This window comes from Lissotriton helveticus, chromosome 11 (genome assembly GCF_964261635.1).
Source record: "Lissotriton helveticus chromosome 11, aLisHel1.1, whole genome shotgun sequence".
Taxonomy (NCBI): Eukaryota; Metazoa; Chordata; class Amphibia; order Caudata; family Salamandridae; genus Lissotriton; species Lissotriton helveticus.
Genome location: NC_136072.1, coordinates 905,865,045 through 905,876,755, shown reverse-complemented (window position 1 = coordinate 905,876,755; position 11,711 = coordinate 905,865,045). Strand labels below are relative to the sequence as shown.

The 11,711-nt window shown below is 52.6% G+C and overlaps 1 protein-coding gene across 1 annotated transcript in view; it reads right to left on the bottom strand.

The window, feature by feature from the left end:
* Positions 1-3,275: 3,275 nt before the first annotated feature.
* Positions 3,276-11,711, bottom strand: part of RBM19 (RNA binding motif protein 19) — a 461,658-nt gene continuing 453,222 nt past the window's right edge. Inside the window, exon 25 of the mRNA XM_078667139.1 lies at positions 3,276-3,778. The gene's annotated coding sequence lies outside the window, so the exon portion shown is untranslated. The remainder of the gene's footprint in view (positions 3,779-11,711) is intronic.

Below are 11,711 nucleotides of genomic sequence, written 5' to 3'. Positions count from 1 at the left end.
ATACAACCTGTCATAATAACTCCTTTGAAAAGATAAACCTTCCTTTTAAATATTGGTAGGTCAATCCCAAAGTAGGCTTTCTTACCAATAAGGTAAGGTGCATGATATATAAATGTAGGGCATGTAAAAGTTTCAGGTTAAACATTGTTACAGTGAAAAAGCCTTAAAAGCTATTTTCACTGTAGCAGGTTTGGGTGTTACTTACAAAAGCATTCAGATACAATATTATGTTTATTAAATGTTATCTGCACCTAGAAAACAGCTACGGATTTCATTTTTGGATTTTTACAAATATTTATTAAAAGCTCAAGTCAGTGTTGAAGTGGGACTTGTAATACATATTTTGTTAAGATGACTGTTAGAAAATTCCCGTTTTCACTGCCCGATTTCCATGGTAGCTAAATATCCATTTTGTACAATCCCTTTTGCCATCCAACAATTAGCATTTCAATATGCGTGGGTGAGGTACGAAATTGTTCAGAGGAAAGACACCAAAGACCTTGAGTGTGGGGAGGTGTTGCTGACTTGCCCTTAACAAGATGGCCTGTGGGCTTGGTCCAATGACTTAATTAACTTCAAAGAGGCCTACCCTGTAAAAAGGAGATGTAGCTAACACTCAGGCCTACACCCTTCTTTTGCCCTCCTAGACAGACCAGCCTCCATCACAGTGGGCCTCTTGTTGGCAACAGTGTCAGATCCTGCTGGAGAGTCAAGACTTGATTGATAGGCTGTTGGGGTTTTTCATGTGAGATTTGGGGTACACTTCAAAGGATGGCAACAAGATAACAAAACAATTCTTGTGCAGTCGCTGTCTGGTGAATTTTGATTTTGTTCCACCAGACTTCTGTGTCTGACTTGGTTTTGGGTAAAGGGACTTCCTGGAACTGGATTTTAATGTTTAATGTGGGAGGACACTAGGATTGCCTTATTTAACTGCCAACATACACCCACAGCCATCAGAGCCCAAATTTAGTGTGGCAGAAGACTTCAGCCATCTTGAAACTGCCAAACATGGATAGGAGTAGCCCCGGGAACATTTAGCCCATTGGTTAGCCATTCCCACCTAATAGCTTGTGCAAAGCATATATGTGGCATCTCCAGGCATCCACTTCAGAACACTCTTGGACCTGTGGAAGATCAGAGGAGGTCAGAACCTGCTGCCTGAGGCCTAAGTAGAGCACATAACCTACTGCCAGAGACCGAAGAAGAGCCCTACAGGACTCCTGTTAAAGCTAAATGAACACAAGCTACAAGAGGCTTTTTCCTACAATGGTCCAGATGACCAATGGCAACAGGATCTGGACCCTTTAATGGCCTCCGTCTGCAATCCTGTGAGTCTTCAAGTGCCTCCTCTGAGGTCCTGTGGGGCTTTAAAAGTGTACTCCTGTGGTGAATTGGAACTTATAGGACTAAAGTCAAAGGTAAAATCTTTGACAAGGACGCACCTCGATTGTGGTCACCACAAGTTGTGCCTAGATACTGTTCTACCACATCCATTACTATCATTGTCACTTTGTGCTTCTTGGTGCTATTTCTACTTAAAGCTTTGAAAAATCATATCAGTTATACTTATTAGAGTTTTGTCATTTTTGTGGCATATTATTTATTTCATTTTACTCTATTTTTCTAATGCATTTGAAGATGTTTATTGGGTTGCATTTTGGCTTTATTACTGTTTTAGCACTGCATAAATACTTTACACATTAACCCATCTTCAGCTCCTAAGCTTGTCTGCTCTGTGCCTAAACTACCAGGGGGTAGCTCAAGTTAATATAGAGGCATTGACGGTTCACCTTGACAAGGAATAGGATTTTTATGTGAGGTGGTTACTTACCCCTCTCAACTAATAACTCAATTTTTTAAAATGTGTACAAAGAAACAGCTATATACTTCTCATACCACTTCACCTCTAATGGTGCATGATGAGCAGGTACCACACTCAGGGAGACTTTTATATGTCTTACAGAAAAGGTGAACACCATAAATTGATGGTTTCCCCACCTGCCAACCTTGAAATAAACCCAAGCCATTTACCAATATGTGAATCACTGGGATTTTATTGGCAGAGTCTTACTCAGCTCTGCTGGCAGAAACCCTTTAATAGAGCGGCCTGTCTGCCACTGACTGGCACGCCAGGTCACAGTGGAACTTGTCCTGCTCTATTAGGATGTGTTACGATCGCTACTTTCCATCTCAGGATCTCCAAGGGAAGCCTGGCCAGCAGGAGTAAAATGTTAAAATGTCACTGATGCGGAGCGCTCGGGACATTTGTCTTTTGCTACAAAGCAACAAACCTTAGCATTTTTGATTTGCTGCACCTAACAAAAGAACATTTGAATGGACCTCTTCCACGTGGCAGCCTGCTCGACATTCAACAGTACTAAAAGTACATTTAGCACAGTTGAGGCTTTACTTCCATTAGAGAGATTCCTGCTGGGCAGGAATCTCTAAATGTGGTGGGCTGTCCTCTGCCAAGGGAGAAAGGGTACAGCCCCTATTGATCTGGAAGGAGGCAGGTCACTTATCATATTCTAAATGAGCACCTACATCTGCTGATGGTTGACCAAGGAGACACTCCATCACAAGCCAATCAAACTTTTCAGTAGAAAATACATTTTTAATTTTGTGTCTACCCACATTTTAAGCAAGATTCACACTGTGCATATCCTGAAAAGATGTGGCTACTCCACAGAAGCACGTCCTTGTTATGGAGTGTAGCTCTATCCACTTTCTAAGACCCCTTAGCTTAATACTAACATTTTAAAGGTGTTTGCTGAGCTCTTAATTCCTTGTCATTCAAGTATATTAATGTCACTACCTTTAGAGAATGCATGCATTAACACAGATAGCACAGATATCGTCAATGAAAGACCACCTAACCACTACCTGTGCTATGATATGCAGTAATCTGTTAAGACAAAATCACACACATACCATCTCCTTTATATGGGCACATGTCTATTCCGAATTCAATTTGTGCTTTCAAATCCAGGACAATCCACCCAGTTGTGTATCCTTATGTTGGAAGGATAAATATGGACTTTCAAAGCCAGAATTTGGAATGCGATCTTCAAGAATCTTCTTGTAGTTTCGGTGGTGAGTTCAGGTAGTCAAAGAAGCAGTGAACTAGAAAAAATATACCTTGTCTGTCTTCGAGCATAACATGCTCCTGACTACCATTATAAAAACAGCTTACATTTTGTAAGCTTTAAACTATGGTGAGTAGACAAAGACCTTACAGAGATTTAGAAATGGATTAGAGACAAATGCTGCAATTAAACATTAAGTACATTTCAATTATGACAGGAACAATTCCAATTATGACAGGAACAATGAAAGTAAAAGAAGAAAAATTGTTAGACGACCTTTACATGCCTTGGATTGTACTGGAGCATCGCTGATCTTTTTTTAATTTACACTGCTTATACAATTAACACAATTAAAACATGTTTAAAAGAATATCAGTTTTACTTGGAAAAGGCTGCTGTCGCCAAAGTTATATACAGGGGACCTGAAATGGCAAGAAGACTAGCTGCTTTATCGTGTCCTCATTAAAAGAGCCAACATGTCCAGTCGACTGTTACAGTGCACTCAATCTCTGAATTGAGAAATGAGTGCCAAAGGCCAGGTCAACGTAGCATGTCCATTCTCATCTCATCTTACAGGCTGTGTCAGGTCACTTGATGATGCAGGGGCTCTGGACAACTATCTCTACTAGTTGCACTCCTTGTTCTCTTTGACAACCGCTCTGCTTAAGTCAGAAGATTGTGAAAGTTTTCTACACGAAAGGAAAACACAATAAAGAAAGACGCGGGTTAGACTGCCCTGGTAACAAAATAGTGTTAACAAACATGATAATCACAAACAAGTAGCCAAAAGTATCAGTCAAAGAAACAGTACTATTTCCATACTGCATGTACAGTGAAAGGATAAGAGATGTTTTACTTAAAATATTGGCTGTATGAGAGCTCCCAGTCTCAGATCTGGGACACCCTCAAAGAGCAAAGGCTGTAACAATAAGGAGTGAATAAAAAAAGACTTAATTAATAAACAAATTATTCGGTGTAGACATCCTGCTAAGATTTTCTGGATGAAGGCCAATGCTCTTACATTTCACAGTTTCTTGATATCTCCAACTGTAATAATTTAGTTAATCGGGATATGATCTGCAAAAGTCTATAAAAGCAGAATAGTTTGCATCCTGATTCCACAAGAAGAGGTCGGGAAGATCGCAATGTTGAGCACAACAAGACCTTGGCACCAGAAAATTATTGTTAAAGAGAAGTAAATATGCTTCTTCAGCATGTGTTTTCTTTAGATTTTGTTGCTCAGAAAGTACTACACAAGGAAGCTCCTACACCTTTTAGCGGAATAGCTTTGTAATGACAGATCAAATAACCAGCCGGTCATCTCTGAAGTCGGTATGCCATCAGTTAAATTAGTAGATGGTGCTAGCTGATTTACAAGCAGGCATTCTGCAAATTTTACTATGAGGGTCACTGCCAAATAGAGAAACTGTTGAAGTCATGCTTCTAGTAGAGTTGGTACTAAAACCTCTTTGGCTCAGAAATTAAGTGCAAAAACCTAGCCATCTGGATAAACTTTTCTTTCAAATATGTTGTCCTTCCTCAGTAGATTGGAAGTTGCAAAGATTTGCATTGCCCCATTTTCTTTTGGCCTACCATAATAATGCCATAAATTCATGTAAAACCAACGGTACACAAAGACTGTACTTGTCACGAGATGGAGGATTAGAAAAGTGAGTTTGCTGATAAAACAGGCACATTAGACACATATTAGATCCTTCTATATTTGATCTGATGCACTTGCACTGCTCTCTCATGCACAGTCACACGCAGAGCCATTTCTACTACTCTTGCTGCCAATGTTAGCTGGATGAGGTAATGGGGTGGGAGTGTGGGTCGGGGGGCTGTGTTACTGGGTTACTATCTGTTGCTGTACTGTCCTGCGTAGCTTTCAGACATAGTTTTTGAATCATTCTCATGGTAGTTGTTGGACAGGCCACATGAAGGGCTCGCTCCCTCCCCGCAGGACAGGGCCCGGGCCACCGTCAGCACCATTGCCCGGCCCAGCCGCCATCTTGGACACAGCACCACGCGGCCGCGCGGCCTCAGCCCGACCCCAACCCTGGGCCTGGCCAGGCCCCGACATCCCGGCACCACCCTCCACCCAGGAGGTGAACGGACCACTTGGGAGGTCAATGGGAGTAAGAAGTGTCGATGGCTCTCCCCCGCCAGGTGCCGAGCACCCCCAGCCTCCTCGGGCGCTGGCTCCACCCCCCTGCTGGGTGTCTGGACTCCCTCATCCCAGACCTCCCGACCTCCAAGAGCGAGGGTCCGGACATCAAAGGACGCCAGACCTATAACTGAGGCCGCCCCAGGACAGGAAGGCAGTTGTATCCTGGAGTCGAGAGACACCGCGACGAACTCATCCTTGACGGACTGCTGGCGCTGCCACAGCCCTGCCTTGTGAACCATTGTCCTGCCTGCTGGCGCTGCCGCGGCCCTCTGCAACCTTCATCCTCGTGGGACCTGCTGGCGCTGCCGCGGCCCTCTGCAACCTTCATCCTCGTGGGACCTGCTGGCGCTGCCGCGGCCCTCTGCAACCTTCATCCTCGTGGGACCTGCTGGCGCTGCCGCGGCCCGTTGTAACCTTCATCCTCGTGGGACCTGCTGGCGCTGCCGCGGCCCGTTGCAACCTGCATTCTCGTGGGACCTGCTGGCGCTGCCGCGGCCCGTTGTAACCTTCATCCTCGTTGGGACCTGCTGGCGCTGCCGCGGCCCGTTGCCACCTAGGACCTCTTCGGGACCTGCCGGCGCTGCCGCGGTCTGACCCATCCGAACACCGAGCTCGAGGATTGTGAGCTATCACCGTTACACCTCCGTACCCGTGGGTACCAAGACTGTCCCGCTACCCCCTTCCCTTACTAGAGACTAGAATTGAGAGGATCATCGTGTCCTGATCGCCTTGTATCGTACCACTCTACTACCAGAAGTGCCTATAAAAGGTGTTACCCTGATCTTTGTGTGGTGTCCATCTGTGGGGGGGAAGTTACCTGTCTGTGCGATCACTGTGCTCGGCCGACCCTCCAGGTCCCCGTCTAACATTGGTGGCTAGCGGCGCGATCCGAACCAACGCGTACCGTACAGACAGTAACTCACCCTACGACTAAACCACAATGACGACCAAAGAGAGCGGATCAGCAGAGAAGTTCCAGATGGAAAAGCTGGAGGAATACAGCCACCGAGAGCTAAAACAATTTTGCATGGACTTAGGCATTGCTACCACCGGGCTAAGCACAAAGGAAGACTTCAAAAACGCCCTAGAGGCCTGGACAGAGACAAATACCGCAACCCCCCGGGACCCCGCAGCCCCGGAAGTCAACACCACCCGGACGGAGGAACGGAGAACAGGCCCTTCCCGTGAAGAGATCCAAGAGCGGAAAAAAAATAGATTACACGAGTTAGACTTGGCACGACTCAGATTAGACGGAGAATTGAAACTGGCGGAACAAAAAATAAACTTAGAACACTTACGGCTCAGAGAAGAGCGAGAGGAAAAACAGAGACAGAGAGACCTCGAAGAAAAAAGACTGGCATACGAGCACGAGTGCAAACTAGCGGAGTTAGAAATACGCAAACTGAACAAAAACCTAGGGGTGCCCGAGCAACCGCACTCCCCGGGTCCTACCGAGCAGAAGGTCCACATCCCCAAGGATGTGGTCCGAGAATATCACCGGAACGACGACATACAGCAGTGGTTCAAGGCCTATGAGATTGCCATGACCGCCCACCGGGTCGCTCGAAGTGACTGGGGAGCCGGTCTATGGGGGAGATTCGTCAACGAGGGTCGTGATGCCCTGCTGCAGCTTCCGGACCATCAAATGACGTCCTATGACCACATGAAGGCCGCCCTCCTCAGTCGATATGGGCTTACACCCGAAATGTACCGCCAGAGGTTCCGCAACTGCACCTGGATCCCAGGTACAACGTGGTTGGAATACGTGAACTATTTCAGCCGAGCCTTCGAGGGGTGGATCAAGGGTAACAACGTAACCACTTACGAACAACTCTTCAATCTCATTGTGTGGGAGCACCTCTCCAACAACTGCTTCGTCGAGCTCAGGCAGCACCTCCTCGACAGTAAATTGACTGAACCCCGGCAGCTCGCCACCGAGGCTGACCGGTGGGAGAGCACCCGAGTGGCCCGGAGTGGGCCGAATGAGCAGAACAGAACCAACCAAGGTCATCATCGTCCCCGAGGAGGAGGAGGAGGCCCGGGCCGGGGCAGAGACGCCGCCCCGGCCGCGCCCACTAACGCCACCCCGGCCCCAGCAGGCCGGGGAAACCCCCCGATGCGCCCGGGGTTCCGAGCTAACGTGACGTGTCATCGATGCCAGCGAGTCGGCCACTATGCCAGTGACCCGACCTGCCCGAAGAACCAGGTCCCCGGGCCCCGCCAGATGGCGGCCGCCGCCCTGGGAGAAGAACAAGTCTCCGAAGACACGGAGACCTATGAGTCGGAGCAGTTCGAGTGGGAACCCGCCGCCATGACCCTGGCATGCCTGGGAGGAAGAGACATGGTCCCGCGGACTCCCCTGCCCGCCAACACTCGGAAGTACAGCCAATGGGTGAGCATCAATGGGCGCAAGGCCGAGGCCCTGCGTGACACCGGGGCCAGTGTGACGGCCGTCCGTTGTCACCTGGTGACCCCAGAACAAATCCTACCAAACGTACTTTGCCCCGTCCGATCGGCAGATAACTCGGAGAGCCTGTGTCGGATGGCCTGCGTCCCCTTCGAATGGGGAGGAGTGTCCGGCATGCTGAAAGTAACTGTCCGCGACGATGCCCCCGTGGACTGCCTCCTGGGGAACGATCTCGAGAGCTCCCCGTGGGCCGCTGTAGAAAGAAGAGAGCATCTGGGGATGTTGGGTCTCCCGGACTGGGCGTGCGTAACCACCCGGTCCATGGCCACCCGCACCATCCCTAGACCAGAAGAACCAGAATGGGCAGCACCTCCGCCCTCGATCACTCCAGAAGAAGACTTCCTCCAGACCGACCACCCGGACCCCACCACAGAGGGGTCCACACAGCCCCCCGAGCTTCCCGACCTGGCTCAGTGGCGTCAAGAAGGGGGGCCCACCCAGGAACAATTCCGGCAGGAGCAAAAGACCTGCCCCTCCCTCGAGGGATTGCGACAGCAAGCGCTCGCCCAGAGCCAAGGAGACACCACCGGGGCCCACTGGGTTTATTGGGACAATGATCTCTTGTACAGCGAGCAGAAAATCGCAGAACTGGGGGCCGGGCGAGTGCTGGTGGTGCCCCTCCACTTCAGAGACTTCCTGTTGAACCTAGCCCATGATGTCCCCCTGGCCGGGCACCTGGGCCAAGACAAGACCTACCACCGCCTGGTGACTCACTTTTTTTGGCCCAAAATGAGAAATGACGTCTCCAACCATTGCCGGTCCTGCCCGACCTGCCAGGCCAGCGGGAAGAGCGGCCGCAAACTCAAGGCACCCCTACAACCATTCCCCGTGGTGACCACCCCGTTCGAAAGGGTGGGAATAGACATTGTGGGGCCCCTGGACCCCCGAACAGCACAGGGACATCGCTTCATCCTGGTCCTGGTGGACCACGCCACCCGCTATCCTGAAGCGGTCCCCCTCCGTACTATAACAGCCCCAGTAGTGGGTCGAGCCTTGATGGGGATCTTCTCTCGAGTGGGCTTCCCCCGGGAAGTCGTCAGCGACAGGGGTACGAACTTTATTTCAAAGTATATGAAATCCCTCTGGCAGCAGTGCGGAGTCACTTACCGCTTCACCACCCCCTATCACCCCCAGGGGAACGGACTGGTCGAGCGGTTCAACCGCACCCTCAAGGGGATGATCATGGGGCTGGAAGAACCCCTACGCCGCCAGTGGGACGTGCTACTACCGTGCCTCCTCTTCGCCTACCGAGAAGTCCCCCAGAAGTCCCTCGGCTTCAGTCCCTTCGAACTCCTGTACGGACACCCCGTTCGCGGGCCTCTCAGCCTAGTGAAGGAGGAATGGGAAATGGCCCCCCTAAAGACCCCTCCGGACGTCTACAAATACCTCCTGACCCTCCGAAATCAGACCCGGAAATTCAGGGAGATCGCTAAAGCCAATCTGGAGGCCAGTCAGGAGGACATGAAGAAGTGGTACGACCAACATGCCTCCTCCATCGAGTTTGAACCGGGTCAGCAGGTATGGGTGATGTCCCCCATCGAACCGTGTGCCTTGCAAGACAAATGGACGGGGCCCTTCAAGGTGATCGAGCGCAGGAGTCCCGTCACCTATCTCATCGACCTGGAGTCCCCCCGGAACCCCCTCCGGGTCCTCCACGCCAACAGGCTCAAACCCCACTTCATGCGCTCAGAGCTCAGCCTGCTGATGGCGACCGACAGTGGCACAGAAGGAGACTCCGAGCCCCTCCCTGACCTACTGAGGACTCGGGAAAGAGATGGCTCGGTGGACGGGGTCCGACTCTCCGAGGCCCTGACCCCAGAGCAGCGTCAAGATTGCCGGGCCCTCCTGCTGCCGTTCGCAAACCTGTTCTCCCTCGCACCCGGAGTCACCTCCTGGTGCCTGCACGACGTGGACACGGGGGATAGTCCTCCTGTCCGACACCGGGCGTACCGAGTACCGGATCGGGTACGTACATGCATCCAAGAAGAAGTCTCCAAGATGCTCGCCCTCGGGGTCATCGAGCCTTCGGACAGTCCCTGGGCCAGCCCGGTCGTCCTGGTCCCCAAGGCCGCGGCACCGGGCACCACGCCGGAGCTCCGATTCTGCATCGACTATCGGGGGCTGAACGCGGTCACCCGAACCGACGCTCACCCTATCCCCCGAGCAGATGAACTAGTCGACCGCATGGGGGCAGCCCGCTACCTAAGCATCTTTGACCTGACAGCGGGCTACTGGCAGATCGGCCTCACCCCCAGGGCCCAAGAACGTTCCGCTTTCTCCACCCCGGACGGGCACTACCATTTCAGAGTGATGCCCTTCGGCATGAAGAACGCTCCAGCCACCTTTCAAAGACTGGTGAACCAGGTATTGGCGGGCCTCGAAGAATTCAGCGCCGCCTACCTGGACGACATCGCGGTATACAGCCGCCACTGGGCCGACCACCTCCACCACCTCAGAGCGGTCCTGCAGGCCCTCCAACAGGCCGGCCTCACCATAAAGGCCAGCAAGTGCCAAATCGGCCAGGGGTCCGTGACCTACCTCGGACACCAAGTGGGGAGCGGTCTGGTGGCCCCCCTCCAACTCAAGGTAGCTGCCATCCAGTCCTGGCAACCCCCCGAAACACAAACAGAGGTCCGAGCCTTCCTGGGGCTCACCGGATACTACCGGCGGTTTGTGAGGGACTATGGCAGCATTGTGGGGCCCCTCACGGAACTCACGTCTAAGACCAACCCAAAACGAGTCAACTGGACTCCCGACTGTCACGCGGCCTTCGAGACGCTGAAGGCCGCCATGTGCACCGCTCCGGTGCTCCAGGCCCCCGACTACAGCCGCGAGTTCATCGTGCAGACCGATGCCTCCGACCATGGTATTGGGGCCGTCCTCTCCCAACTGAACCCCGAAGGAGTGGACCAACCCGTGGCCTTCATCAGCAGACGCCTACTGCCCCGAGAACAGCGCTGGAGCACCATTGAGCGAGAGGCCTTCGCAGTGGTATGGGCCCTCAAGAAGCTCCGGCCGTACCTCTTCGGAACCCATTTCCGGGTACAGACAGATCATCGGCCCCTGCAATGGCTCATGCAGATGCGGGGGGAGAACCCCAAACTATTGCGATGGTCCATCTCCCTGCAGGGGATGGACTTCACTGTGGAGCATCGCCCTGGCCAAGACCACGCCAACGCGGATGGCCTGTCCCGCTTTTTCCGCCTCGACGAGGAAAGTCCCCAAGAAGATGGGTGACTCTCCCCGCCTTCAGCTGGGGGGACGCATGTTGGACAGGCCACATGAAGGGCTCGCTCCCTCCCCGCAGGACAGGGCCCGGGCCACCGTCAGCACCATTGCCCGGCCCAGCCGCCATCTTGGACACAGCACCACGCGGCCGCGCGGCCTCAGCCCGACCCCAACCCTGGGCCTAGCCAGGCCCCGACATCCCGGCACCACCCTCCACCCAGGAGGTGAACGGACCACTTGGCAGGTCAATGGGAGTAAGAAGTGTCGATGGCTCTCCCCCGCCAGGTGCCGAGCACCCCCAGCCTCCTCGGGCGCTGGCTCCACCCCCCTGCTGGGTGTCTGGACTCCCTCATCCCAGACCTCCCGACCTCCAAGAGCGAGGGTCCGGACATCAAAGGACGCCAGACCTATAACTGAGGCCGCCCCAGGACAGGAAGGCAGTTGTATCCTGGAGTCGAGAGACACCGCGACGAACTCATCCTTGACGGACTGCTGGCGCTGCCACAGCCCTGCCTTGTGAACCATTGTCCTGCCTGCTGGCGCTGCCGCGGCCCTCTGCAACCTTCATCCTCGTGGGACCTGCTGGCGCTGCCGCGGCCCTCTGCAACCTTCATCCTCGTGGGACCTGCTGGCGCTGCCGCGGCCCTCTGCAACCTTCATCCTCGTGGGACCTGCTGGCGCTGCCGCGGCCTGTTGTAACCTTCATCCTCGTGGGACCTGCTGGCGCTGCCGCGGCCCGTTGCAACCTGCATTCTCG